The following is a 27,190-nucleotide window of genomic DNA, read 5'->3' as shown; positions in this document are numbered from 1 at the left end:
TTCACTGTGATGTTAATGACCAAACTTCTGCCTTTACATTTTAGCAATGGGATCTTTTGAAGTGGTGATGTTCGCCACTATGCTTAAAATTCTAATGTTGTTTGAATAAATGTATGGAAAAGAATCACTATTTGTATTTTAAGTGAATAATGTTCCAGAACCTCAGCATTTTTATGAATGAGTAATCTCATCGTTTTCAGAGACAGCTAAAGACTATATTTATTTGTAGAATTGTTTGCAAAATAGTTGCCATAGCTTTGTTTTCTTTTTTTAGACCACACTTAACCATGTAGTGACTTTTCCAAAAACTGACCATAACAATGTCCTCTAGCATTTGTTTACATCATCCCCCTTCCTGTTGTTTACACCTCATTCCAGTTCATGCCACCTTTTCTTCCCTGTGTTAATGGCCATTTTCTGATTCATCTTCACCACTGAAATTTCTTTCTCTTGGTTTTGAAGGTATGGTCCGATAGAAAAGTGTTGGTTCTCCTGTCTCCAGGAAGATGATGAAAAACCTTGCTTTAAAAATAGACAGTGCATCTGATGTGATTGAGACCCACATTGACTTTATTTTCCCTTGTAATTATATTGAATGAGCTGAAGGAAAAAGAAGGGCAGCAGGAGAGTATTAATAGATTCTCACAGAGTGTGATAGATATCAAGGCCTGTAACTGTGCTTCAGAAAATCACTCATTTATTTGCCTTTCAGTAAGTGTCTCTAGAAATAGAAGCATTTTACATTATTTTGTTCCTAAGGATATAAAAATATATACATTTTTAATTGCACTTTGGAGAAGGAAAATTAATAAAGACAACTGCGCCATTCCCCATTAGTGGAAAAGCCTGCAGTTAACCTGCCTCAAGCACTTTCAATATCACTGAATCCCTTGGGTGGGATTTTCCAAAGTGCCAGCATTAGCTCAGCCCTGTTCCCATTAAAATCAATTACTGACTTCAGCTCGGGAGGAGAGTCCAGAGAGTCCCTGTGGTGCCCTGTATGTTGGAAGATCCTAATCTCTGTGTGTGTTGTTCCTTCCCTATTTTTATGTGCATGGCTGCACAGGTGCTCTGATACATTCATGAGGGCCAGGGTTTGCCTCAAAGGATTTAAAAAGGAACGAGAAAATTAACTGTGCAGAATAAAAAGTAATGGAGGGTAGCAGAGATTATGGAGGCAAGAGGAGCTTCATGTAAGATGAAATTTCATCAAGTGTATACGGAAGTCAGCTAATCACAGCCTCTATGCCCCAGTTCATAGAGCAAAACCTACCAGAACACATTTTCAATATGATTTCACACAGTATATTTTCTGTCTATGGAATCCAATTGTAATGGGCAGTCATCAAGGCAAAGAGTTTAGTAGAATTAAAAAAGAGATTTAAGAAGCTTTGTGAGCAAAGACAAAATTTGCAGCTGTATGCTCCAGATTACAACAATGCAGGGGACAAACAAGCTTCCTGCTTCAGCAGCATAAGCTGATTGCTTTGATGGTAAAGAAGAAATGTTTTTTTGGCATGTGTTAGCCATGATGATTTATTGAGATCTGTGATGGGGTGGTTTAAGTCTTCATTAAAAGGACTGGTAATGATAACAAATGGTATAGATAGATTATTTGCTAGTCTGAAATGCTGATATTTCCATAAAAAGAGTATCAATAGTAAGTCTGTAATGAAGATGAGAGCAGAATTCAGACTTTGGCTATAAACAAGATATCCTTTCTGACTCTAAGGACGTATTATTCACTCATCAACTGAGAAAGACAATGGATGCTTCTCTAGTTCTTAGAGGTGGAATGAAGGGAAAGTGCATGAAGAAAAGAGTGGTTATATTTTCATCTACAGACATTCTGTTCTTTGGATTCAGAGCTGTCATCCCACTGTAATTCAGGTGTAGTTCAGCTGGAATTAGCCAAGATTTTTTTTCTCATTTACACTGATTAAATGAGTCCAGAAAACAGTGTTTCCATTCCAGTGTTTGTGCTGCTGCTCCTCTGAACCCGTTCCCCCATGCAAATGGCAGCAGCCTTCCCACTGAATGGTAGCCCTGAGAAAGCTTAGTGGCCTTAAGCTAGAACATGAGGAGTTTCTACAATGGATTATGTATCATGCTGGCTGGCTTGAAACCCCAGGAGCTCCTGCCCAAGTCTGCATTCCTATTACAGGTTACTGCTCTCATCATACCAGTTGCTGCAAGGTCAGAACCCCTTAATGACATCGTTGTCCATAAACAGTAGATAAGATCTGAGAGTAGACATTTTTAATGTAAGTCTGGATGAAATGAATTATTGATGTTAATGGCTATGGGTGCTATACCTGTTGCTAAGAAATGCTGTAATACTTTGTCAGAATTCCCATTTGGAAATGCCATTATAGCTAGGGGAGCAGTGATAGATACAGTATAGATTAAGCAAGCTAATGATGAACAGGAAAGGCTTTTTGAGGATTTTGTCTTTTTAAGGATTTTTGCCTTGAACCCTGTAGCTAGCAAAAGAAGTTAATAAAGAAGCAGGTAAAAAGCATCAGACTGCTCTTCTCCTTGCTAGAGCTGGCAGGCACCATAAGTGCTCAAGGTTCCATGATGGTATAGTTGCAGGGATATTTAGATGTACCTACACATGCACACACATATAGTTTTGATTGTCTAGGTCAGACCCAGCAGGTCTTCACCAAAATATGAATTTTCAACTGCTCAAGTCATTGAGCTTTCTTAGGTCCAACAAAGCAATCAAGGTGAGAGTTTATCTTAATTTTGAACTCTCATATTTCCAGCCCTTGCTTGGTGTATCCTTCACAGAAATTCTCCCAACTGTCTAATGATCCAGAAGCCTATGTAACCTTTGCTTATTTATGTTTTCTTATTCAGGATTATTTAAATAAAGAAAATAAAACCTTTGAAGAATTCAAAATTAAGCTCAGCTGCCAACAGTGCTTAGCTGTAAGTGAAATTGAGATTGATAGGCAATATTTGGGAGAAGAAAGGGTCAACAGCCACAGAATTATTTCCCTGATTAAAAAAATGATCCATTTTATCCTTTTTTATTTCAATGCAGATATACATTTAAACCAACCTTTTAACCTTCTCAAAAGGTTTCACTTATTTTTTAAATTCATTACCTGTTAATTTCATTGGAAGATGCATGACTAGATTTCCTAGTCATAAACCTTACCTAACATCTGCAGCAGGTATGTACTATTTCCTTGGCCTGGGGGATGATTTTACATTAGTAACTTGCGTCTGTAATTGGATAGTGGCTCTGTAGGATGCACACAGATCCAATCTGGTCCTCAAACTTCAAATAGTCTAGCTCTGATCTCTACCCTACATTAAATCAACTCTGTTGTCTATTGTTTGCTCAGGCTCAGGGACAACTTACAAGTTTGATATAAGAGAATAATATTCCCACATGCCAAAAGCAGAGTTTGCAGTAATCAGTTGCAGCCTCTTTTTCCTTTTGAGGGAATTTCATAGCTGAGGGTACATGAAGCTTTGCACACTTCATGGCCGTGCAGCTCCTGAGCTGCAGTGGTGCAGAATGTGAGACTCTGCAGTGCTTCTGTTCTGGGTCAGCTGCCACAGAACTGCCCTAAGGAACCTGGCCATGGCACACCCAAGTTACTCCTTACATTGCCCATGCACTCCCTGTGCTCCCTCGGGCCATCTGAAGCCTGCTTCTGGGGGAGGTGTTGTCATTCTAATCCCTTCAGGGTCACAGAGGATCAGTAGGAAAGTGTGGTGGGATTAATACAACCTCTAGACGAAGTCTAACCTGCTGATAACATCAGATTCATAGTCTCTGCCAGCTCACTCTCACTGCTGATAAGCTTCAAGTGCAGAACAGCACTGAAATCTGAAATACTAACCACTTTTATTAAATAATGTGAGCCCAAACACCTCTTAATTGTGGAACTTCACAAACCATGAAGCAATGTATAAGTAGCAGTCTAGAATTTGGAACAGTTGGATTAAAAATATTTTATATGCAACTCCAGAAGACTACGGTGGTCTCTTGGTGATGAATGCATGTATTCCATATTGATAATTCATATATTTCTGCATCCATAACTTTGATCTTAACTTGTCTGGGATGTTGCTAATTGGCAACATTTTATTATGTTGTACAGAATTTTTAAGTGATTACATATTAAGGTGAATTTATATAGCGCAGATTTTAGATGTTAGAATTAAATGGGTGAACTTTGTTTTTCAAATTAGTTAATTGTATGTACACATGAAAATATTTTTCTGATGTACTAGCCTATATTTTAAACAGATCTTCATGTTGCTGTTGACCTAGCTTGTAATCTCATTGTTAAATTAGTACTTACAGCAGTAAAACAACAAGCGTCATTTTGCATAATTGTTCACATTTATGGATAATACTGTACTTGGAGTGAAGTTTTGTGCCTGTCAAATACTAGATAAACGCTGATGTAAAACACGCCTGTGCTCTGTCACAATAGACAGCGGCTGTAGCACAGGGGAAAAGCACGTTCGCGGGGGAAGGCAGCGTGCATGCCACCTCTCCTGCGCTGCGGCTTGGAGCCCCAAGGCAATAAATTGTATTTAAGCGAATCTCCCCTCCTATAGCACTACCTGCAGTAGCAAGTAACTAGCGTTTATTCCATTTTGTAAATAGCTTTAAAAATAGTGATCTCGGCCCTGAAGCTGTGGTAGGATGAGAAACGGGGGCAAACCCTCCGCCGGGCCAGAGCGTAGCCGAGGCGACGCGGTCCGCGGCTGCCCCAGGGTCAGCGGGACACACGACCGAGGACTTCGGTAGGATTTGGTAATTTGCCGACAACAAAAACCTTCGGTGATCGGAACAGGGAACGTCCCGCAGCGCCTTTACCTGCGGACGGAACCGCAACCCCAAGCTGCCTGGAGCGCGGGCAGCGCCCGCCGAGAGCGCGCCGGCACCGCCCGGACCCGCTCAGCGGGCAACGGCACCGCAGGGATCGATCGGCAGCGAGGGATCGGCAACGCAGGGATCGATGGGCTCCGCGGGGATCGGCACCGGCGGAGCGGCTCCGCGGGGATCGATGGGCTCCGCGCGCGCCAGCCGCCCCCCGCGCGCCCAACGGCCGCTCGCGTGCCCAACGGCCGCTCGCGTGCCCAGCCGTGCCCAGCCGCCCCCCGCGCGCCCAACGGCCGCTCCGGCGCTGCGGGTCCGTCGCCGCCCCCCGTGGCTGGCGCCGGTCCCGGCAGGGCGGGGCGAGGCGCGGCCCGCGCGCCGGAAGTGAGCGGCGGGGGGAGCCGGAGCGGCGGCGGTGCCCGGGCGGCGGCGGCGGCGTGTGGGGAGCGGCGTCTCCGCTGCTGGGCAGGGACGCGCCTCGGCCGCCGGGTGGAGGCGGTTCCGCGCTCGGCGGAAACAAGGAACGGGAAAGGAAGGGAGCGGCGAAAGGAACCGGTATCGGCGGCCACCATTAGTGGAGGCAGGAGGAGCAGCAGCAGCAGCAGCAGCCGCCGCCGCCGCCGAGGGGGTCTGCAGGCAGAACGGACCCGGGTGCCGCCGCCGGCAGCGAGCGGGAGCGAACCCGGCGCCTCTCCCCTCTGTTCTGTGGGGCGTCGCCGCTGCCCGCCGGGGCTCCCCCCGGAGCCGGGGCGAGGTGAGTGGCGGAGCCGCCTTCGTGTCGCTTTTTCTGGGGGGCGGCGGTGGCAGACCGGCGGGCGGCGTTTCCTGCCGCGTCCCCTCGGCCCCCGAGCCACCGCCGAGGCTGGGCGGGAGCACGGAGCGAAGGGGTGCGGGAGGGGTGCGCGTTTACCGGCCCGCGCCTGTGCCCTGCGCCCCTCCACGCCCCAGACACCGTCGGGTGTTTTTTTCTCGAGAGGCTCTGGTAACTGGTGGAGGATTCTGGTATGTGTGTGCCCCCCGGGCTTTCCCCGATTGAGGCATGCCTTGGAAGAGGCTGGGAAGTCAGCCGGGGATGCGCGAGGGATGTAGTGTGTGGCATCTAGACAATGTCAGCCTGGGTGAGTCCCCACCCTGTGCAGCCGCAGGCAGTCGGGTCCCCGGCGCAGAGATCGCGGAGGCGCGCGCTGCCACCCGCGGAACAAAACGCGCAAACCTCGTTCTTGGTGCAAGAAGAAGTGATGGGTTAAAAACGCAACGCCAAACCTGAAATCTGTTAAGCATACGACCTACTGAATGCAGACTGGTTTGCAAAGAGCCTCCCAAGCAGGCTTGATCCCTGCGTTGGTTTTCATGATACTGAGAGTGTGGTATATTATTATTTCTGTATGGGGAAAACCATTGATGGTGGGAGGGAAAGGAGGAGTGTCTGTATACACGAGTGTCACATGACCTTGTAAAATTCATATGCCTATACTTATTTTTCTCTTGTTTTAAGAAGCCACTGACTTACCTGTTCATTTTGGAAGGTTGCGTTTCTTTTGGATTTGTTATCTTGTGGGGCAGAAAACAATCCATCTGTGTGTTTGAACACGGTCTTTGCGTTTTATCATTTTTACTAGGATTTTATATTTTTACTGGGCTGTAGGTGTTTAGAAGGAGATGAACAGCAGTCTGTGTAGTGCAATTTATTTTTTACTGGTGGATTACAGGTACACTCCATTTGGCAAATGTAAACTATTTCATATGGCTAATATCTTTACCATTCATGTGGTGGGTGGATGTTTTGTGAGACTGTAGAATCACACCCACTCCATTTTGAACAAATTGTCTCTTTTTGGCTGTTCCGCCTAGTGCCCTTCAGACATGGATAGGTTAGCCTCTTAAATACCTTAGAGAAGAGGAATTAATTGATTAATTCTAGATATTTATTGAAACAATATGTCTAGAACAACAGATCTTCCAATTTTATTGTCTTTAATCAGCTTTTCTCTGCTGAGCAGTTTCCTGTTAAAATAGAGGAATGGTAAAATTACTTGATAAATCATTTTGAAGAACAAAAGTATTGGTCATAATCTAGGAAATGCTTTCCACATTAGATCTATAAAGATCTAGGCATCCATATTTAATACGCTGATATCATTATTGGGTGGGTGTGGTGGATAGTGGAACACAGAACTGGTTTTCTGCACCTAAGTTGGTATGTGATTTTTTTGTATCACTGGGTGATACTCAAATTATCATACAGAAATCCATGTTACAGAAGCTTTTTGCTTTTATGCAACAGAAAGGTAAGTGGCACCAAGGAATTTATTTATTGCCCTCGTAGAGTTGTCATTTTCAGGTATTTCCTTAAAATGGCTTCATTTTTTTTGCTCAAACGATATGCAATGAAGCATCCTTCTACCGCTGATTCTCTGACTCAGCATGTGGTGACAGTGAGAAAAGTATTACTAAGAGATAAACCACAGTTGAGGAAAGCAATACAGTGTATTGGCTATTAATTTATTGAAAGAGTATAAAAAATAATGTGAAAGAGAGCACTGACAAATTTTATATAATCTTCAATCTGCCTTCCTTGTATAGTATCTTGAGACTACTGCCTTCAGGTTTGAATTTAAAGTAGTTTTTGTACAGTGGAGTAGTGTATTGACATACACTGCTTTCAGCTTCCTGTGTGTTGGAGCCTGTTCCTTTCTTAGTGAAGTAAGCCTGGGTACAGAGAACACCTGTTGGTTTAAAGTATTGTGTGAAACGGCTGCGATGCCCTTCGTAGGTTACACATAATACTTTAAACCAACTCTGGGCTTGCTGGGGTTGGTTTTAAGAGGCACTGTTTTTCAAAAGGATGTCTCAGACTTCTGGCTATCAGAATATTTGGGTATAGCTTTGTTTCCCCCAAACCACGAATCTTGTTTAGGCGTGGCTTCTTTTTGTCTGTTCCTTCAGCATTAAGTTTTTTGATAGAATCAACTGGCTTTTCTACTTAGAAAAAGTTATTTCTTTGTGATTTAAACTGTAGGTCTTCATCCTGTGTTAGTCTTATCTTTACTGGCCATACTTGCCTTCCTTCTTCAAATGTTTTTCAGCCGCTGGAGAGGGAAGTAAAAACCTATCAAAGTGGGACAGAGTTAAATCTGAGTGATTAAGTCAGTTAGGTAAATACTAGGAAGAGTAGTACTGGAGGTCTTAGCCATTAAGTAATTTACATCACCTTCTTAATAGAAGAAGAATCCAAATTGCTTGTGCTACAAATGAAGCCAAAGGTTGCAAAATAATCACGCTCTGCCTTTTCTGTTGTGTAAAACAATAGTTTTATCATGGAATTTTCAAATAGAACTGAAATAATGTACTTCACAGCTTCCCATTAACATCTGTTCATACTGAGAATCCTGCTGATTAAATCTAGAACCTGTTACATACACTTATCAAACCAGAAATGTCCAATTTCTGTTTCTGGCCCCAACAATTAGCCATTTTGCCATGTTTCACACTCTTTCTCTGCAATTGCTAGAAGAAAATGTGTTGGTTTACAGTGGAATGAGACAATGTCAGATAAACAAGCCTTATAAAAAGGGGATCCAGATCCAGATGTTTTATTGCTAGGAGTTAATAATACCTTGAAATGACACCAGACTGCTAAGTAGTCAGGTTTAACCTGTTTCTATGTGGATTGTTAATTTTGTTTCAGAAAATGTAAATTATGAAACAAAAGTTGGCATATTAAGTCCTCTTAAGAATTCAAAAAATACCTTTGATAATTGGCAGTCACAGATTTTGAGTGAGTACACACGTGGAATGTTTTCTACCTTTAGGAATGTTTACTAGGTTAGGTAATGCCAGTAAAGAAACTTGCACTATAATTGCCCTTTATAGTTGTTCTTCAGATTAGCAAGGGATTTAAACTTCTCTTGTTAATCTCCAGGTGTTATCATCACTTTCAGAAAGTGTCCGTTGAAAATGGTATATTAATTTTTATGTGTTAATACTAGAAATTAGTAATAATTACCCAGTTAAACAAATGGGTCCCTGTGAGAAAGAATTGAAATTCAGTAATGATAGAGGTTGCTTCTAATCCTTCATATAGGAAAATTGTATAAAGACTAAGAAAAGTATCTGCAGGATATTTTTATGCAGCTTGATCCAGATATATTGACTGATATTTTCTGACATTTTAGTGGATTAAAATCAGTTCTCTGTTTTGTTCCAAGTAGGAATTTTAGTTATTTTCTATGTCCAGCTTTAGCAGAAGTGTTTTGTGTAAGATGTTAAACAGATTGTTTGTTGAACTTGTTTTTTAAAATCCATCTGTTAGTGAAGAGCTCTTGAAATGTCTTGGTCCGGAAGGTGCCGCTGTACTTGTGTTGTACAGAGGAAGATGACCTACATAAGGATTTGAAATTGTCCTGACATTAAATAATAGGAAAATAATTTTTTTCCATCTTCTATCATAATGAGTTAGTTGGATTTTAGGGGGCGTCGGGAGAGGGAGGCCTGGGGGTGGGGAAGGAATTCCGGGAATGATACAAAAATAGTCACAGGACATAATTTTCACCCATTGCAGAATTTCTAGTCTCAAAAATAAATAATTTTAACAAATTATATTAAAAAGTTGATTAAATCTTCATTGTCTTTGGTCTTTTCAAGACACCAGTGTGTAAGGTGACAGTTCTTATGTAAAAATATTGAGAGTCTGGTAAGGGAATTACTATTCACAGTAGTAAAACTGTTATAGTTACTTAAGTAAATATTATAGTGTTCAAGAACTCAGGTTGCTGGTAAAAATGGACTGATCTTGCATGGCATAAAAGGTAAACTGCATGTAGATTATCTTCTGTGAAAATTATCCAAATTACCATCCCTTTTTGCAATGTTAACATTGTGTTGTTCTAATTATTGTATTTGACATCTGCTGAAATGGTCATGTATGGTGTGAGGGTACTCTGTCAAGTGTTTAGAATGCCAAATTGTTCATATGCAAACACCTTACTGTTTTCTACTGTTTATTACAACAGACTAGCTGATTTCTAGCAGATCAGCATTAGAAAGAAACAGGAGCAAGAAGTGACATTACTCTCCAGTTCTGTGACTGCTAAGTTTTATTACTTGTGTCAGTATTGGATTTTCATGTAAAAAAGTCTTGGAGAGGTATAGAACCTGATCATTTTTCTCAAGTGTAGATCTGATTTGAAAAATATGCTGTCTAAAACACATGTACAGAAAAGGGCTGGCGGGAAGCTTATTGGCGTCCTTCATCCTCTCTGGTAACTTCACCCTTCAGAAAGTTTCAGGAGCAGTTGTAGGGGGCCTGGCAGAAACTTTTGTTCATATAATAGTGAGAGCTGAAGTCCACTGCCTACTGCTGGCGTAGGATCCTTGGCTGCTCCTGGTGCTGTGATTGACTCATTGTCCTTCCCTTTTCTCAGAGACTTAGCAGTTGCTGAGGTGGAAGGACTTGTGGTATTCCTGGTGTCTTTTTATCCTGGTTAAAGTAAATGAAAAAAAAGTGGGACTGTGCTGTGCTCACAGTTAAGATACGCAGCAAGTTACTTCTTGTAGTTACTTTAATCATTGCCTTCTTGGCTTTTCCAGTAGGAAGAAACAGTTTGCTCCCCAAAGATAGGTTCCAAGTAGAGCTTGTTGCTTGATACATGGGTAGATTTCATCTTGATGCAAATTCTGTAGTCATGTTCCCACTTTTCTACTTTAAATATAGCCATCTGTAGCACTGAGAAGGTAGTTTATTCTGTGTCATCATGGTCTTAGTGTTTGCACTTGGTTATAGAAGCCTGGTAAAATTGCTCCCCCAAACCAAAACTGTTGTTGAGCTAGTAGTGTCTACTTCTGCTATGGAACAGTTGTGTATCAGTGACTTGTGAAAAATTCTGCTGGTTATTTGAGGAAGTACTGTAAACTTGTCAAGGATTACTTTGTGCAAACTTATACTTCATTTTCTGAAATCCAATTAGTCATAATAAAAGGAAAAATGTTTTTGGAAGTGTCCAAAAGACTTAATTGTGAACCTTACTTAAACTGTAATTGGCGTATGTGCATTATCTGCTTGTAAAATTGTATTTTAAAGGCTGTATCATTGAATATTGTTAGAAGTACAAATAATGAGTATGTATCAAGTATTGATGATAAAATAGTCCCATCTCAAATGGTTGAATTCTAACTCTGATATCACCTTTACAATTAAATCCTTTCAAGATATGTAATTAAATTGCCTGCTAAGTGCGACAGTAAATGTTGAGTGTCACTGCATAATGTGAAAAATGCTAACTTTACAACATAGAATTCATAATATGGCTTTTTTTGCGTGTGTAGAACTTTATTCTTGCAATTTAGACATTATACTAAGACAGTTTTGCTCAATTGTTGTTTCAATCAGAGATGAAAAAAGCCTAGTGCTTTTTTTGATGTCTGTGGATTTCTTTTACATAGTTCCATTGATAGTTATGGTAAAATACTTTGTATAAAATGCTGATTTGATTGGTTTAATCACTGGGAAAGTATATTGAAACTATAGCAGATTTTTCTCTCTGTCAAAGGTCCTGTAGATTTGGAGACTTATGTACTCTTATGTTTAACTCTGAAGTTACTGAATTGATCCTTGTGGTACACCGGTATTGAAAAGATGTGATGTCGCTACAGGCTTGGAGTTGCTGTAGAAGATAGCATTAGCAAAACAAATGTGCAGGTCCTTTGAAAGAAGTAAAGTTTCCCATGTGCTGTTTATATACTTGTTCAGTCACTAATCTCTGTGCAGATGCATTTGCTAAGCCTGGAATAGTCCCTGTTTGCAGGAAATACTTTGCCCCATGATTTTGTAAATAATTTCATTTTCATATCTAGATGACTAATGTTATCTATACTTATTTAGATTAGCTGCTTTTCAGAACTGGAATGGGTTCTAGCTCAGTATTGAAAATAGTAAATTTTCAGCATGCTTTCAAGCATCTTAGGAACAAGACTGATTTTTGCAGCCTAATGATGATCTTCCAGAGGTGAAATTGGCATAGGAAGCTTATTAGCTTTGCAGAAATACTCCACTTGCATACTCATTATCTTAATTTTAATCCCATGGGATTTTTTTCTACTTTTGTCTGAGTTCATTGCTTGCTATTCTTTTATAATTTAGAACAAGAAGTATTGAATTAGGTAAGAAGAGAAGTACTCTAACAAATGTGAAGCCATTTCATTATGACTATGACAGTGTTCCCTCAGATTTTCTCATATTGTTGCCTGAGAGTACATGAAGATAAGATCTGAAGTTCTTAAATTGTGTTAACTTTGAGAATAGGTGTCTACAAGAACAAGACACCCTATATAAAATAAATGCAATATCTACTCTAGATTCCTGCAGAAGCAAGGACAGGTTCGCTGCCCAGGGAGATTCTCCCAGTTGTTCTGTGAGAGGTACAGTACTTGTGGATTGTGTATGAACTTAAAGCCTCAGTCTTTGGTATTGCACTGTTGGCTGTTCCTCAGCAGTTTCTCGCTCTTGTATGGTTGTTCTTGATTTCATTCTGACTTGCCTGGTTCATGCCTGTATAGTGATGAGGCATCTTGCATAGGATTTTTGATTCTATGCCAGAAGCCAAGCATTCCAGACTGTCTTTATTTATAGAATCATAGAATAGTTTAGGTTGGAAAAGACCTTTAAGATCGAGTCCAACCATTAATTTAGTACTGCCAAGTCCACCACTAAACCATGCTTGAGTTGATTTTGTATATATAAAGATCACTGGAGACTAGGTGTAAGAAAAACACACACAAAATCCCCAACCATGCTAAACACCTACTTGTCCTTACCTTACTAATTTTGCTTCTTGCTCCATTCCTTGCTAAAGGGATCACTGTGAACTTATTTCACTAATTAAAATTGAGTTAATCATTGTTAGAATTTATTTTAATCCACCAGTGCAAGTTTGGACTTCCAAGGTGTCAGTAATCATTCTCCTTCAGACGTGACTAAAGACTTAGTACAAATGTGGTTTATAGTGCATTTTAAAAAATCTCCCCATTGTGAAAAATCTCATTAGGTTGTTCTAAGCCTTTAAATAAAAATGCCATACAAATCTCTGTTCTGGAAGGAAGTTGTCACTTAGATCTTTAATGCATGACTCAAGAGCATGACCTTCCACTTGAACATGTGGGTCTGAGTGGCTTTGACAGAAACATGGGTGGTGGTTGCACGCTGTGTTCCTGCTGAAGCGTTCTGCAAGTTGTTCACATCAATGTGCATTTCTGGTACTCTGGAGTTTAGTCAGTAGTATTTGTGTCTTCTAATAGATCGATAGTTTTATCCATTAGGGGTGGAGGAGGGAAGTCGGTAATTTTCAGTCACTAGTAACCTTGCAAAGCAATAATACTGGCTGAAACTTTATCCATCTCTGAGCATGTCACAGATCAGGAGAACAGTTCTGCTGAAGCTGGTAAGAGAAGATCAGTTTTTCTTTCACCTCTACTCTGTTGTGTCTATTAATAAGTAACTTAGTGGTATGATCAGTTCTGTGGAACTGAAAGGCTGTTTGTCAGGTTGATGTGACTGTCGCAAATAAATTATTGCCTATTGTAGAAGGATAGAATTATTTTCATGAAGAAATGTTCAGTTCTGGATTAGAGGCCTCTGAGATACTTTCTAAGAAGCACAGCAAAATTGAGAAGTCTCGATTTTAGCAATTACATGGAAGGAGGAGAGTCCCATAGAAAAGTGGGAGTGTTTTTTCCTTTCTGGCAGCTTGCAGAGCAGAAAATGGAGACAGGGAAATGAGTGAAATTTTCAAGAGGAACCGCATACCCGCATCACAGTTGTTAAAGTGAAACATATATTCTTTTTACGAAGAATGCTCTGTTGACAGCTGTTCAGATGATAGTACAGCATTCAGCTTAACCTTTTGAGCTTCCTATCCCAGTTTGTGAAAATCAGAGATGTTCTAGTTAAAAATAAAGCAAACCTCCAAAAGCACTGTCCTTGTAATTAGCTTGAATGAAACTTTCTGGTTTGATACTGTTTATATCTGTTCAGCTTGAATGTGCACAGAAACTTCAGAAAGTTGTCAAAACCAACAAGTTAAGAAAAAGAAAAACCCTTGGGATTACTACTGTAAATTGAATCTTAAATTAACTTTTATCAGCTGGAATGGAATTTTTCTGGAATGACTGGCCTGTATTCTGAAGTTGAAAGTCCAGCACAGAGTAAATAAAGTATTTTCAGACTATGCACTTTCAAAGTCAGTGGTGTTTTATTTTTAAACCTTAATAACTTGCGTGCCTCTCTTTTTGCAAAGAAGTGTCAATCTTCATTCTCCTGAAGGATTAGGTTGTTAATATATTTACAGGTATCATGTAGGAAGTTAGCTTGGATAGACTGTGAGGCCTGAAAGCTTAGGAAGTGATTTTATGTGTTTATTATTTTTCTAGATCATTTAAAAGTATGTTAGCTTTGTGTGGCCTTTAAATTTAAAATACACATAGTGTACAGAAAAAAAAAAACATTCACTTGATGCAACTTACTTTGATTTAATGTACATGCTGTTTCACTTAAGTTTAAATTGAACCTGTTGCTTGCTTTATGGCCTAAAGACTGATCTGAGTGTACTAGATAAGGCAAGTTACGGTATTATCTTTCACTTTTTAAATTATTCCTCATTATTTAGCACTTCTGATGATTAATGTTTTCCAGTAATTATTGTGACATGTGTACTTTCTAATTTTGAAGATGACAACACAAATTTTGTCCTGTATAATGTGACCATGGGCCAGCCTTCTGTCTTTTTACACTTTAATGTAAAAGAACCAGTAGTAAAATAGGACAGTATTTACAAAACAGGAGAATGTGCTTTAAAGCAATGTCTTCCAAACACTCTTTAGTGTTTTTATTTGTATAAGTTATTGTAACCCCATCTGAGGTTGCATTTCTAATCCTGAAGCTACACGGTCTTCCTTTTGTTTAGAATGTACATCACCTGAAACTAGGAGACCATTTTTTTTTATTTGTTTTTGTGTGGTAATGCTCATTATTAACTTTATGAGATAAGGTTCTTCTAAGAATCTGGCATGTTCCATAATACAACTTTTGACAGGCTGTGTGCATTTGAGAACAACATTTCTATACACATGATCTGATGAAACATGATAAAATGCTACAAGATATTGATGTATCTTGTGTAATACATTGTTCTAGTTAAAGCTGCCTAAATACTTTTTTTTTTCTATTTTAGAGTGAGTTGAAAAGCAAGACAAAAGATCAGTTGTTCTCTTATGAAAGTGTAAAAATTGCAGCTGGCCTTATGTTGTCTGCATTCTTTTTGCCTTGCAGTGCAGATTTAAATATTTGAGTTTACAACTGCGCATGCCTTCACTATATTATGAAGTGCCTGTAAGACTTGAGGAGGCAGAGCCTACTGATAGATTCAGCAGCTGCTTCTTCATTCCTAAAATGACTTCTTTCTGGATTGTGATGAACTCTTGGTATTTTAGCATGATTCAGGCAGTATTATTGACAGGAATATTGAACTTACATATATTCAAAAGCAGGGCTTTTCTTCTTTTTCAGTATGACTAAATATTTAGTATCTGGACACTGTGCATCATAAATCATTGCCTTTTATTATGTCTGTTTATTTCAAGACACTCATAGTGAGGTATCAAAGTTTTTGGAGTGCAGTAATAGCCATTGTTTGAAATTGTGGTAAATAGAATATGCAGTTGTTTTGTTTTTTTAGTAGAATTTGGAATATGTGGATGGTTAACTATTTAAATTATTATATAATTAGTTCACTTCCTGAAAAGAAAATTTAAAATTTTGCCTGGCATGACTCATTGTAGAGAGATGTAATATTGTGATGGAGTCGTCTATTACACTTAAGAGCACAACTCTATGAGGTAATTGAAGGTCCAGTAAAAGGCACTCTTAGTTTACTTAATATTTCTGCCATAATTTCTGAAGTTCTGCTTGCATCCATAATGTAATGGGTAACATTTCCCTAGGGAGGGTAGCAGCAGTCTGGTTTCGTGTGCATCAAGAATCATCTGTGTAGCTATGTGGAGCTAGTTTGAATGTATGGTTTGAGGCTTGTATTTAAATGGTAGCAAATAGTGATTATCTTTCTGTCATTAGATATGCATACAGAAGCCTGATATTTAATGGCATACAGGTAGATAACTATGCAGTTTTCATCTTTTTATTGCCACTGTACTGCCAATATATTTTATAGATTGTATTTAGAAAGTATGTTTGTAGCCAACTCTATTACTTTTAGGGGATCAGAATAAGCACTGAAATAATATCCATGGCTTTGTATTCTGTAGCAAATCGATTTGTGCCCTCTCTGTTGCTGAGCTCTTATAGTGTCCTGAGGAACAGGACATTATTTAAAAGAGGAAGTTAGGTCTGCCACAGAGGAAGCCTTATATTATGGATTAAATGCTGTCCTTGTCATCTTTGAAATATTTTTCTGCTCTCTTGTTACATTCATCTTTTTTTCCTTCTTATGGTCTTCTAGTTCTTTGTTGGAGGGGCAAACAATGAGTAGTTTTGAAAATTGTCTGTGTAGCTCTCTTGTCCTCTTTTTGGGAATTGATCTTGGAATGTTTATTTTTGAAATCCTTGATTTGGAACTGGATAGGTAGAAAAATACTTTTTCTGCGCCGCGTTCCTTCCTGCACTCGGGTTTATGTTTGTAGGCATGTTCTCAGATGTTGTTGGCTAGAACTGTCCCACAGGAGATACTCTGTCCGCTGAGAACTGGGCAGGATATTTGTCTTGGTATTCCCCAACTCAAAATGCACATGGTTGGAGGTTGGATAGTATTTATAAGTTGTGTTAGTCCTGTGCTGTGTGCATATTCTCCTCAGCTGGGGGGTGGGTTCTTAGATGATGCAGAGGAATTGAAAAAGAGGCTGAGAACTTGGTTTCTGTGACTTGATTGAATTTTTTAAAATAGGGTTTTTTAATTGTTAGGAATAATAGAGCTGGTAAAAGGTGCTGCTAGAATTGACCTTACTACTTATCACAAAGACTGTGAATGATTCCACAGATGTATTGCTTTTTTAGTGGTTTTCTTCGGAGAGAAGGTTGTGACATCAGATGACTATTTGAGACCAGGAACAAACAAGGTCTTAGAATGCATCCCATTTGGTTTTTACAGGTATTGCTTCTTGAATGATGTTGTGGGGCACGCTCTGGCTTGTGGTTGAGCTGTTTTGTTTCCAGAGCTCGTAAGTGGTTGCATTGAATAGAAAGAGACAGTGCCATTGAAACAGTGCTGACAGTCAGGCATGGATTCCTGGTAGGCATTCTCAGTGGTATTGCCATGGGACCACAGCCAGGCATGAAAGTCCACTGGCAGCTCTGGCAGAGCAAATGCTACTTATAGCATAGTAGCACCTCGTTGGTGAGTCATTTGCTGCTGATTGTTCTAGCTACTGTCCATTAAATAACGAGTTTTGGCTAGTTGCTTGACTAAAATTGCCATGTACGTTTGTTCATGGCCAGCCTTTCAATGAGTGGTTATTGCGCCAACTTTTCACTGGTCACAGTTATATTGCTATACTGCTGTCATCAGACAGTAAGTATCAGAATGTGAGGTTAAGATTCTAGAATTCTGTTGAACAATAAAAGGACAGCAAAACAACATGATCCATACCTTTGGCTTTCTCTAAGTTTAGTAAAATAGAATTGTTTTTAAGACTTTCTTTGATATTATGGGGAAATTGCCCAGGTAATTGCTTCCTTATATATTCTATTTCTATGTATCATCCTTCAAAGGGTGTTACAAGATTTCTGTTAAATGCAAATGAGTGTTTTCAGTTGAGTGTTAAATCCAGCTGTATGAAAACAGAAGTTGTTTCAGCTTCACCAGCACAATAAAATCTACCTTGTGTATAAATAGTTCAGTAAAAAAAAAAAAAGCCCAAACCAACCCTAAAATCTAACTATGTCTTAAAGTCTTCAGTGGGGCTTAAGTATTTGAGAACTATAGTAGTGGAATCTGCTGGTAATACTATGTACCTCTTTATTAGTGCTGTTTATGAGAAAGTGTGCAAAAAGTATATTGGTGTAAATAAAAGGGTTATTTTCTGACTTATGAACTCTTTAATACATTTACAGCTAGAAAATGATAGCATTGAGTACTAGGAATGCATTCTTGCAGTGTTTAGCATTGCGACAACAGTAGTATGTGGAAACCATTCCCAACTTTGTTCCACTGATTTTTGGGCATGTTTTTCCTAAGAAACTGAACTTAACTTATTTGCTTTCCTTTATTTGTAAAGCGGCGGAGAGTCATGTGGTTGGAGTTTTTTTGGTGTTTGTTTGTGGTCTCTTGGCTTCTTTAAGACGAAGCGCGGAGGTCTTCCTTCCAGTCTTTGACTTGTAAAATTATTATTTAAATAGTATCTGCTGTCTTTTGTATGTGTGTAACACTGTCCTGTCCCAAATTCACAAACCTTTCTTGACTTCTTAACACTTTCTTCTTTCTGCTGCCACTTCCTCTTGCCAAAAAAAAGACTGTCCTTGCTTAAGATTAATCAGAAGATTTATGTAGAGAAACTTGGACTTTCTGACTTTGCATATACAAGTTGCTTGGATTGTCTGCTGCGCCCTACAGATAGTTTAATTTTAACCTTTTTCTTCTGCAGGGAAGGAGAGTCTTCCTGCTTCACTCTGTACTTGAGTATGAGAGGGGAGTGATGATGTATTTATACGTATATGGGAGCTTTGCATAAAGGAATCTCCAGTACCATAATGAAGAGATTGGAATTAGTCACTTTTTAAACTGTTTTATTAGTATCTTTCATCTTATTTTTATACAGCATGACCTGTGAACTGAAATTCTGGATGATTTCTGTGTAATTCATAACATTGTTAACTATTTTTTGTTTGGTCGTTTTCATGATTTGTACCCTGAGGTTATTTTGGATACAGCATCTGAAATATTTTACATAGTAGTGTCAAAAAGCATAGGGTTATTTATAAGTAAAACCTACCTTTTCCTTTGTACTTTATTAAACATTTGGGTTGTCCTTGATCTGCTTTTAAGTCTGATTTTTGTCCCACCCCAGCCTGCAAATCCATTAGGCCATTAACTTCTCGATCTTCCATTCTGCACAAATGTATATAGAGGCTACATGCACTCTGCTTTTTGAGCCTAGATACCTAACTGAGATGGTGTAGATGTATTTATGTTATTATAAAATGGCTTGTGAGCATGTCACCTGTTTAAAAAACTGTTGCTTTGACTTATGTAAAATCTTTTCAGCCACTGAGTCACCAGTAATGTAATTCAGTTTCTTGTTTCCTAATACACCTATGTGCTATGAAAATTCAAATGTCTTGTCTGTTTCTGGGTGTCTCTTATGGTCATCTATTAGTTTATTTTAAAGGCCCAAACATAACTTCCCTCCTTTATGCTAGAAACAGCCAACTTTTTTTTATCAGGCTGTGGTCTGAAAAAAATATTTTCTCATTAAAGATTTACATCTGAAGTCTAATGTGGCACTATTCCTATCACATTACTAGAAGTCTCCCTGAAAAGCATTGATGAAAGTGTTCTTGGATGCCAGACATAGAATCAGAATCATTCAGATCATGTTTTACTGAAGTTAGACTACTCATTGTAAAATTAGGTTTCATTGTTTGTTGGCTTTATTGATGTGTCTTACCAGTTGAAGAGCTGTTTTACCTTGCCCTAATTTTCCAGCTTTTTAAAAAGATCCTTGTTTATTCTTACAGTCAGGAATGAAAAGGTTTTGTTAGTTTTAATTATGTTTCTACTACTGAATAGAAGGAGAGGGGAGATTAATGTCATGGCAAATATGACAAAAGAGCTTCATTTCTGGCAACTGGACCATGTTTTCTACCCATCCCTCTTCCATGTTCTAGAGTTAGTAAGGGAACTGCTTGCTGCAGTGTAAATGAACACGGCAAGTTACCCTGACCTGTATGAATACACTTCACATGCTTCTTGTGGAGGAAAAGGGGCAAGAAGAAGGTGATGATTTAATAGGAAGAGCAGTAGCGCTTCATTTTTGCGATGGAATACCATCTCCATTTCTGAAGAACGAAGATGGATGAAGGTCCCCACCAATATTTTCTGATGCTTCCCTCCTGCTGGTGGAAACAGATGAGTGGCACTGTCAAATGCAACATTTCTTTACAGTCTGGACCCTGGCATAAGTTACTCATAAATAAATATACACAAGGAATTCAGCTATATGTTTTAGTAGTTATAAGCTACTTTTACTGGATAGATGTGTTGGGTTGGAGAATGTGCAGAAAACTCCCTGTAGAATGAAATTTATAACTCTACAAAAATGACTTTTTATTTTCTTTTTTGGCTTTTAAACCTGTTCTGATTTGTAACAAGCTGGCCCTTCAGAGTATGCTAGGCTGTAGCTGCTATCAGCAAAACTTTATAAATCCTTTGAAAGGTAATAAGAAGAAGGTGCCAGCAAGACTTAGACCTGAATGGGCATTTAAAGGTCTGAAGGAAGATAGAAAAATTTATAAAAGCTACAAAATAATTCTTCTTTTTTAAGCTTCATTGTAAATCCTTTCATGGTGCTGCTGCTTAGATTTCATTCAGTGTGAGATAGAGAGCTAAGAGTCAAGTGTAAAATTTTTTCTACAAAAAATGAGACTATAAAAATCTTCCAGCCACTTCACACTGTACTGTTAGCAATCAAGGAAATGAGACTGTGGGCTAATGGGATGTGCGACAAACTCCTGCATCTTCATAAAGTTTTTCATAGAGCAGTAGACAAACACAATTAGAAAATTATTTTAATTTTAAATATTGAGGTGGTACTGAATTAAGAGATTAATTGTTACATTGCTTTTTAACTAATCACTGTCACCTACATTTTAAATAGCTACTCTTGCTGCTTTTTGCCTCATTTGGGTTACAGCAAATTAATGCCACATCAGTTCTTTCTTGCCAGCCCTTGTCCTTATGAAGATGTGAACGTGGTCCAAATAATTAGCATTTCTAGTGTCACAAATTACATTCCTTATACAGTGTGGTCAACTCAGCTGCTTTAGCAATAAAAATTGTCATTGTGGTACACGTTCCACTTTCAGTGTTGTATTCTGTAGTTTATTCATCTGGCTGAATCCTTAGAGAGGTCTTTATACCAAAGATGATATGTTCCAGGAAACAAAAATAATTGTTCTTTTGGGATGTTCAGAAAAAAACTTTACTCAGAGGCTTGCCAAATTCTTACACAGCTGCTAAGATGATATAATGTTTTCCTTGTTTGACTAAGATTGTAAATATGAACTTCCTCCTGCGTGTGCAATTATTCTAGCTCTATGCAGAATTTGTGATAAATCTCTTCCAAATTTCTGTTGAGTGAGAGTATCTATGAAATGCTTACAGACTTCAATATGCAGTTTATATTTGCTTATAAAATGGGTGACCTAATTTTCTGTGAGCTAGATAGAACCTCCTCCCATAGTCCTGCCAAAAGAATCTATGTCTAGAATAAGAGTTTGTCCTGGTTTTATATAGCAGAAAACTCAGCTGTGAGAATTAATGACTGGAGGTGTTCACTAAGTGGACAGTAGGTTCTGGTTTGTTTGTGTATGTCCGGTATTCCTGCGTTTGTTGTGAGCCACATTTCCTGCTGCTTTCCGAATTACACTGAAGGAAATGACAGCACTGGTGATCAGCCTTGTGGACACAGGCTTAAGTATTTTGGAAAGGAACTGAGCCTGGCTGCACCAATGATGTAAACTGAGGTTGTATGTGCCTTAGGAAGAGGCATGGCTCTTGGTGCATGATGCAAACTCAGTATAAAATATGGTATTAAGCTCATTTTTAACCCTGGTTTTCTAACTAAATTTTAATGCTTGAAATTATATCTAACTGTTTTCATGTTTTCATGAGTTTTTATGTTCTATAGGAAAAACTGAAATAGTGTGTGTTAGTAGTAATATAACATCTACATAAATTTTGGGTTTTTTTAACAGTCTTGTAGTATCAGTGTCTGTAAAAGGTATTATGTTTTGTTAATTTTTGTTGTTTAAGCAATGTCTTGGTAATATCATTACATTTCTATCAGGGAAAGATTAATAAAATGTCTGGCTAGTTAAAAAGTAATCTCTTTAGACTTCCTGCAAACTTCGCATTTTCCCATTGAGTTCAAGAAAGATTCAGCCTCAATAACATCTGATAATAAGATGTAACAACAAAAAAAGCAGAAACATTTATTTCTTGACAAACTGTGGCTTGAAATGTTCTGAAATGTGTTGGACTCTGACTGGTATAACAGTAATAATAAATATATATATATATTTAGTCATGCTCTTTAGAGCCAGATGATTTCAACAACAACAAGCTGTTTGTGCAGAGTATCTTGAGGAACTCTAGCCATAGCCAAGAGTACAGTTGATTGGTAGCTTTGATTACTGAGCTCGGTATTTTTTGAAACCAAAAATTTCTAAGATACCTTTTGGATTAGGAAAACTTTAAGACTATCCTAGAGAGATATGTCTCTGCCAGAGAAGGACAGTGGAACGTAGTCATTCTCCCTTTTCCAGAAAGCAGAATATAAGGCTCTTTCTTCATCTTTCTGTAAGAAAAAAATAATTCCAAACATTGAAAAAGAAAAATTTGGTGTAGTTACAATTAGAGTTCTATTGAAAGACGTAGAAGTAAGGTATTAGGGATGTACGGCAGAGTAGCAGGGTTCTTGTGGCACTTTTTACACCAAGTAAAGGTGTAGCAGAAGATACTTTGAAAGTGTAATTCCAAAGGAATTTTGCAGTCTTGCCTCTGGCAATGTGGTGAAAAGATTTAAAAAAATTTACTTTGCCCGAGTTACTCCAGGCTTAGTTTGGCACTTTCACTTTCTGGTCATTTCACAGAATTTTATGAGCCCTTACTATTCCTTGCCTGGAATTATGACTGATCCCAGTATTCTTAAGAAAGAATTTGCATTTAGCTCTTTTTAAAAACATTACAGTATAGTATTAACCTTTCATGCTCTACCTCCTGCTTCCCCACTCCCCCCAACCCAGATGGAGTTTTACTGGCATGTAAGGGGTTCAAAAGCACATGGTGTAGTCTGGAGGGCTATGAAAAAGTGTAGGAGGAAGGGTGCTCTGTTGCTTCTGCCTGAAGCTGATCACCCCATTTCTCATTGCTTACTGGACTCAGAGGCGCTCAGCTGGGTGCTGGTGGTACCAGCTGATTGTGGATACTCATCTGAATGAAGCCATACAAAATTAATACAAAAATAAACTCGAGTATGATGATGTAATCATTTTTGTATGAAGGCTGCAGAATATTTATTATGCTGCCAGGAGAAGCAGCCTCTGTCAGATAGTTAATATGTATGGTTCAGACTACAAGGAATTGAAGTGGCTTTAACTTCATGCACTTAGTAGTAAACTGCACAGTTGTAGCTGCATCCAAAGGAGATATTCATAGAATCACAGTTTATCTCAAGTTGGAAGGGACCCAGTAAGGATCCTCGAGTCCAACTCTCTGTTCCTTACAGGACTGCCTAAACCAAAACCATATGACATGGCTTAAGAGCATCATCCAGGTGCTCCTTGAACTCTGGCAGGCTTGGTGCTGTGACCATGCCCCTGGGGAGCCTCTTCCAGTGCCCAACCATCAGTGAAGAATGTTCAATCTGAACTGCCCCTGGTGCAGCTTCCTGCCACTTCATACCTTTTCATGTGGCAAAGGAATGTTTGCATCCAAGGGAAGGATGTCTTGTTTGTTCCTGCTGGCTTGGGAAAACAGCACTACAAAGACAGGCCTGGTAAACTGTAAGCCCCTTCCAAATGTACTGTTTAGTGGAATTAGTGTTGCAACAGCTATTCAATTGTACCTTTGTGTCATCAGTTCTGTGATGATTTTTAACAGAGCTGTGCCTTCATGCACAAACATGAAAATGTTATAAATACCTAGAGACTACTTTAATGATTTGCTTACATTGACAAGACTTTTATTGTATAAATAATATATTTTTTAATTACATGTATCTATACAGACATATTTTCAAGCAGATATGTTGCCTTTGTGTTGGTTCTGAGACAATTCCACAGATACAAGCTAGGTTCTGTGCTTGTGGAATAAATTTTTAGTTTGCAGAAATGTCTGACCTGTGCTTGTAAGCATTAAATAGAAAAGTGCAAAAGGTAAGATGCTATTTTTGTGTTTAGACACTAATTTGAAAGTTAATGGCATGGGCATGCTATGTTTTCATATCCTATGCCTCAGTGATACAGATTTTAAACTGGAAGCTTTCTGAATTCAGAATTATAAATGTATTTATGGATGGTAGTGCTTTGTGGTTTTTTTCCTTGTTCCTACTTCTGTTTAAATGTAGTCTTCTCTAGGGATTAACTTGATATCTGAAAAGTACTGAAATATTAAATGCTTGTAATAAAAAGTACAAGCTTTAAACAGGTCTGTGGAGAAAGTAAAGACTTGTCATTTTACTCATTTGGTAAAATGGATCCAATTTTAACATAAATACAAATTCAGCAAAACTATCCTGGTTTTTCAGTGTCATACATATGTGATTGCATGTGCTCTACAGCAGGTAGCATTTGAAAATTTCTCTATATTAATGGCAAAGATAGGCTTTTCTGTTTATTATGAGCTTAAGAACATAAAACAAATGTTGAATCTTACAGTACACTCTGAGCTAGAAGTGGAGTTGCAGGTTACAGGTGAGCCTGTTACAGGTGAACTTGATGCTTCCATGAAGGAGAAGTCCCACTTGTTTGTTTCCCTGTCCCTTCTCCCAGCTGTCTGGTATGAACCCAAAAAGAAAGTTGCTGCTTGTGACCTCAGCAAGGTCGTAAACACCTTTGGTATTTGGAGTGTTCAGTGGGTTTTCTGATAGTTTAGAAGGTTGAGCAGGCTCGGTGATATTCTGGAGCAACATGCAAATGGATGGAAAGAGATTTCTTCCTCTTCATAACAGTAAGGAGGTGTTAGACTGGCTTAAGCTTTAATGTATAAGTTGTTGTTTTAAACTAGAGGAGTGAGAGGTTAAAACAAAATAAGAAAATACGAGGAAAGTTTGTAAAGACTTTTTTCCAAAAACTCCTTTGAAAACTACTGTAGAAAGTTTACCCTGGAATAGTGAGAAAGATAACTTAACAATTTTATTGCTTCTGAGCCAGTTGTGCAGTGTTTTCCAAATGCAAAGAAAAGCTCCATCCAAAACATGTTGTGGGGGGGTTGTTTGTTTGTTTTTAATATTCTGCAGCACTTAAATGCTGATGACAATAAGAAATTCACTGAATTTCACAAATGCATTGCTAAAAAGCATGTGTAGATTTACTCAGCTGATAATAGTTGGGGGTATATTTGCATTGATCCTGCAGAGCAATGCAGGAGGTAGGAGGTCCTTTGCCATTGGCATGTTTCTAAAAATAGGGCAAATGCAAGGATTTGCTATTGGAAGTGCTGTAACATTTTGATGCTCAGCTTCTTCATCTGAACAGATGGTATATTTATTCAAGGAGAGGACAGGAAGGAAAAAGGAGGAAGAATGTGCTGCAGCCCCTCCTTTCCTATGTGACTGAAACTCTGGGGTAAGCACAGTCCAGTGTGTGTTTCCAGGTGAATTTGTTTCTGGAGGGGAAAACACAAATGATCTGCTACTTTTGGTATGTCACAGAGACTGCTCCCAGCTTTGCTTTTCATGGGAAACTTGAATGTGGAAATGATTTTGAAAGTTACTCCCCTGTCTGTCTTGAGAAATAGGTAAGTTGTCTTCACCTGTAGCTTCTCAATTTGTAGCATGTTCCAAATCCAGTGTGGTGGAGGAGAGCCTCTCTGGCTGACATGAAGTATTTCATTCCTGTCTCTCTGAATTTGTGTCTCTCAGCATGGAAATGAGAGTAGTATATAGTATTTGTCAGTCAGTGTGACCCCTGCTTAGAAGTCCTGATGTTGAAAAACGCTCATTCATTTTTGTTATATTTTAAAACTAGAAAGTTAGACATAAACCAAGTTCATGTGTTACTTTAAGATGCCTTTGTATCAATCTGATCTAACAAGTGTTACTTTTAAAAACATTTTTTGTAAACATTAAGATTATTTTAGTCAACCTATGCTGTTGTTTTTTCTTTTCATCCAAATCTGCCCTACCTTTACCACAGCATCAGACTTGGGTAGGAAATATGAATAATTGAATACTAAGTGACAGAATTTCCAAGCATGCTTGTAAGTAAAACATAAAGTGAAACATAATGCACTGCATATATGTATCTGTGTGCATAATAGCTGCTCTGAGCCACCTGTTCAGGATTATCCTTCACTGAATTAAAAATCAGAATTAAAATTTCACTGAATTAAAACAAATAATTACTGAATTAAAAATTATTTTAAGTGTTTGAGGAAAGATAATTTTTAGGAAGAAAATTTGAAACTTAAAATCTTAAGTGGCAGTATGGAGTCTGCTGATTTACTTGGCTATTTCCTCCTTCTCCCCACTGCTCCCCGTTCCAGTAGCAAAACACTCTGTCTTTAGTTTTCATATGCAAGAAAAGCTTCATTCACAAAGCTACCAAGTGTGGTGGCAGCAGAGTTTACAGTAGTTGTTTATGTGACTCATTTGCTGAGCTGCTTAGACAAGGTCTCTGCAGCTTAAGATCTGAACAGCATGTCTTAGGAATGCTGGCCTAATCCCATGAGTTTAAATACTTCTGTTTAAAGTCCTCCTTTAACAAAACCCAGCTGTCAGCCCCATCTTCCGTGATTCTTTTACTGTACAGAAATTTCATGTTTGCTTCCTCAGTGGCATAACTTACACTTGTGGCATAAATACACTTGTATTTTTTTCCTTTTTGCTATGGAAGGTAATTTCCTTACTTTGTCAGGAATGTGTACTTTAAAACATTGATTCTGTGTTAAATATTTACATTTGGTCTTTATCTAGAATTTAATTGCCTCAGGATTAAGTCTTTTGGTATGCATCAGTTGGTATTAACTGTCTTTTAGACTTCTCTAACGTTTGACATAGCAGAACTTCTTTATGTTGAGGCTGCTTTCTTGCTTTAAATACTTTTTTTCCAGGGAGTGGTACCCAGTTCTAATGTTTCTCCCTGCTTCCCTCCCTTGCTTTCTGGTGCCAAGATCTATTTAGAAACTGAAGTAATGCAGCTTTTCAGTATGAACATATATCTTTAGAGAATATCTTAAGTAGACAAAATTAATTTTAAAAATTTTTAATTAGTTTCAGAAGGCTTATAAACTAGAGATTAAGGTCAGTGCTCACAGTAGGCAACATTTAGGTTCCTGTTGGCAGTGTGTGACAAATTTCATAGCTCTGTACCTCCAGTTGCTGATACTGGTTTGA

The 27,190-nt window shown here is 38.6% G+C and overlaps 1 protein-coding gene across 2 annotated transcripts in view; it reads left to right on the top strand.

Annotated features, from left to right (window-relative positions):
- The first annotated feature begins 5,255 nt into the window (after positions 1-5,255).
- The window catches only part of RAPH1 (Ras association (RalGDS/AF-6) and pleckstrin homology domains 1), an 84,212-nt gene continuing 62,277 nt past the window's right edge, over positions 5,256-27,190 (top strand). The window contains exon 1 of one of the 2 annotated variants that reach the window (XM_030277617.4): positions 5,256-5,609. The gene's annotated coding sequence lies outside the window, so the exon portion shown is untranslated. The remainder of the gene's footprint in view (positions 5,610-27,190) is intronic. The other variant, XM_030277618.4, reaches the window with a different exon arrangement.

Source organism: Taeniopygia guttata, chromosome 7, assembly GCF_048771995.1.
Source record: "Taeniopygia guttata chromosome 7, bTaeGut7.mat, whole genome shotgun sequence".
Classification (NCBI taxonomy): domain Eukaryota; kingdom Metazoa; phylum Chordata; class Aves; order Passeriformes; family Estrildidae; genus Taeniopygia; species Taeniopygia guttata.
Note: the sequence above shows the minus strand (reverse complement) of the source record. Positions and strands in the feature narration are given on the sequence as shown.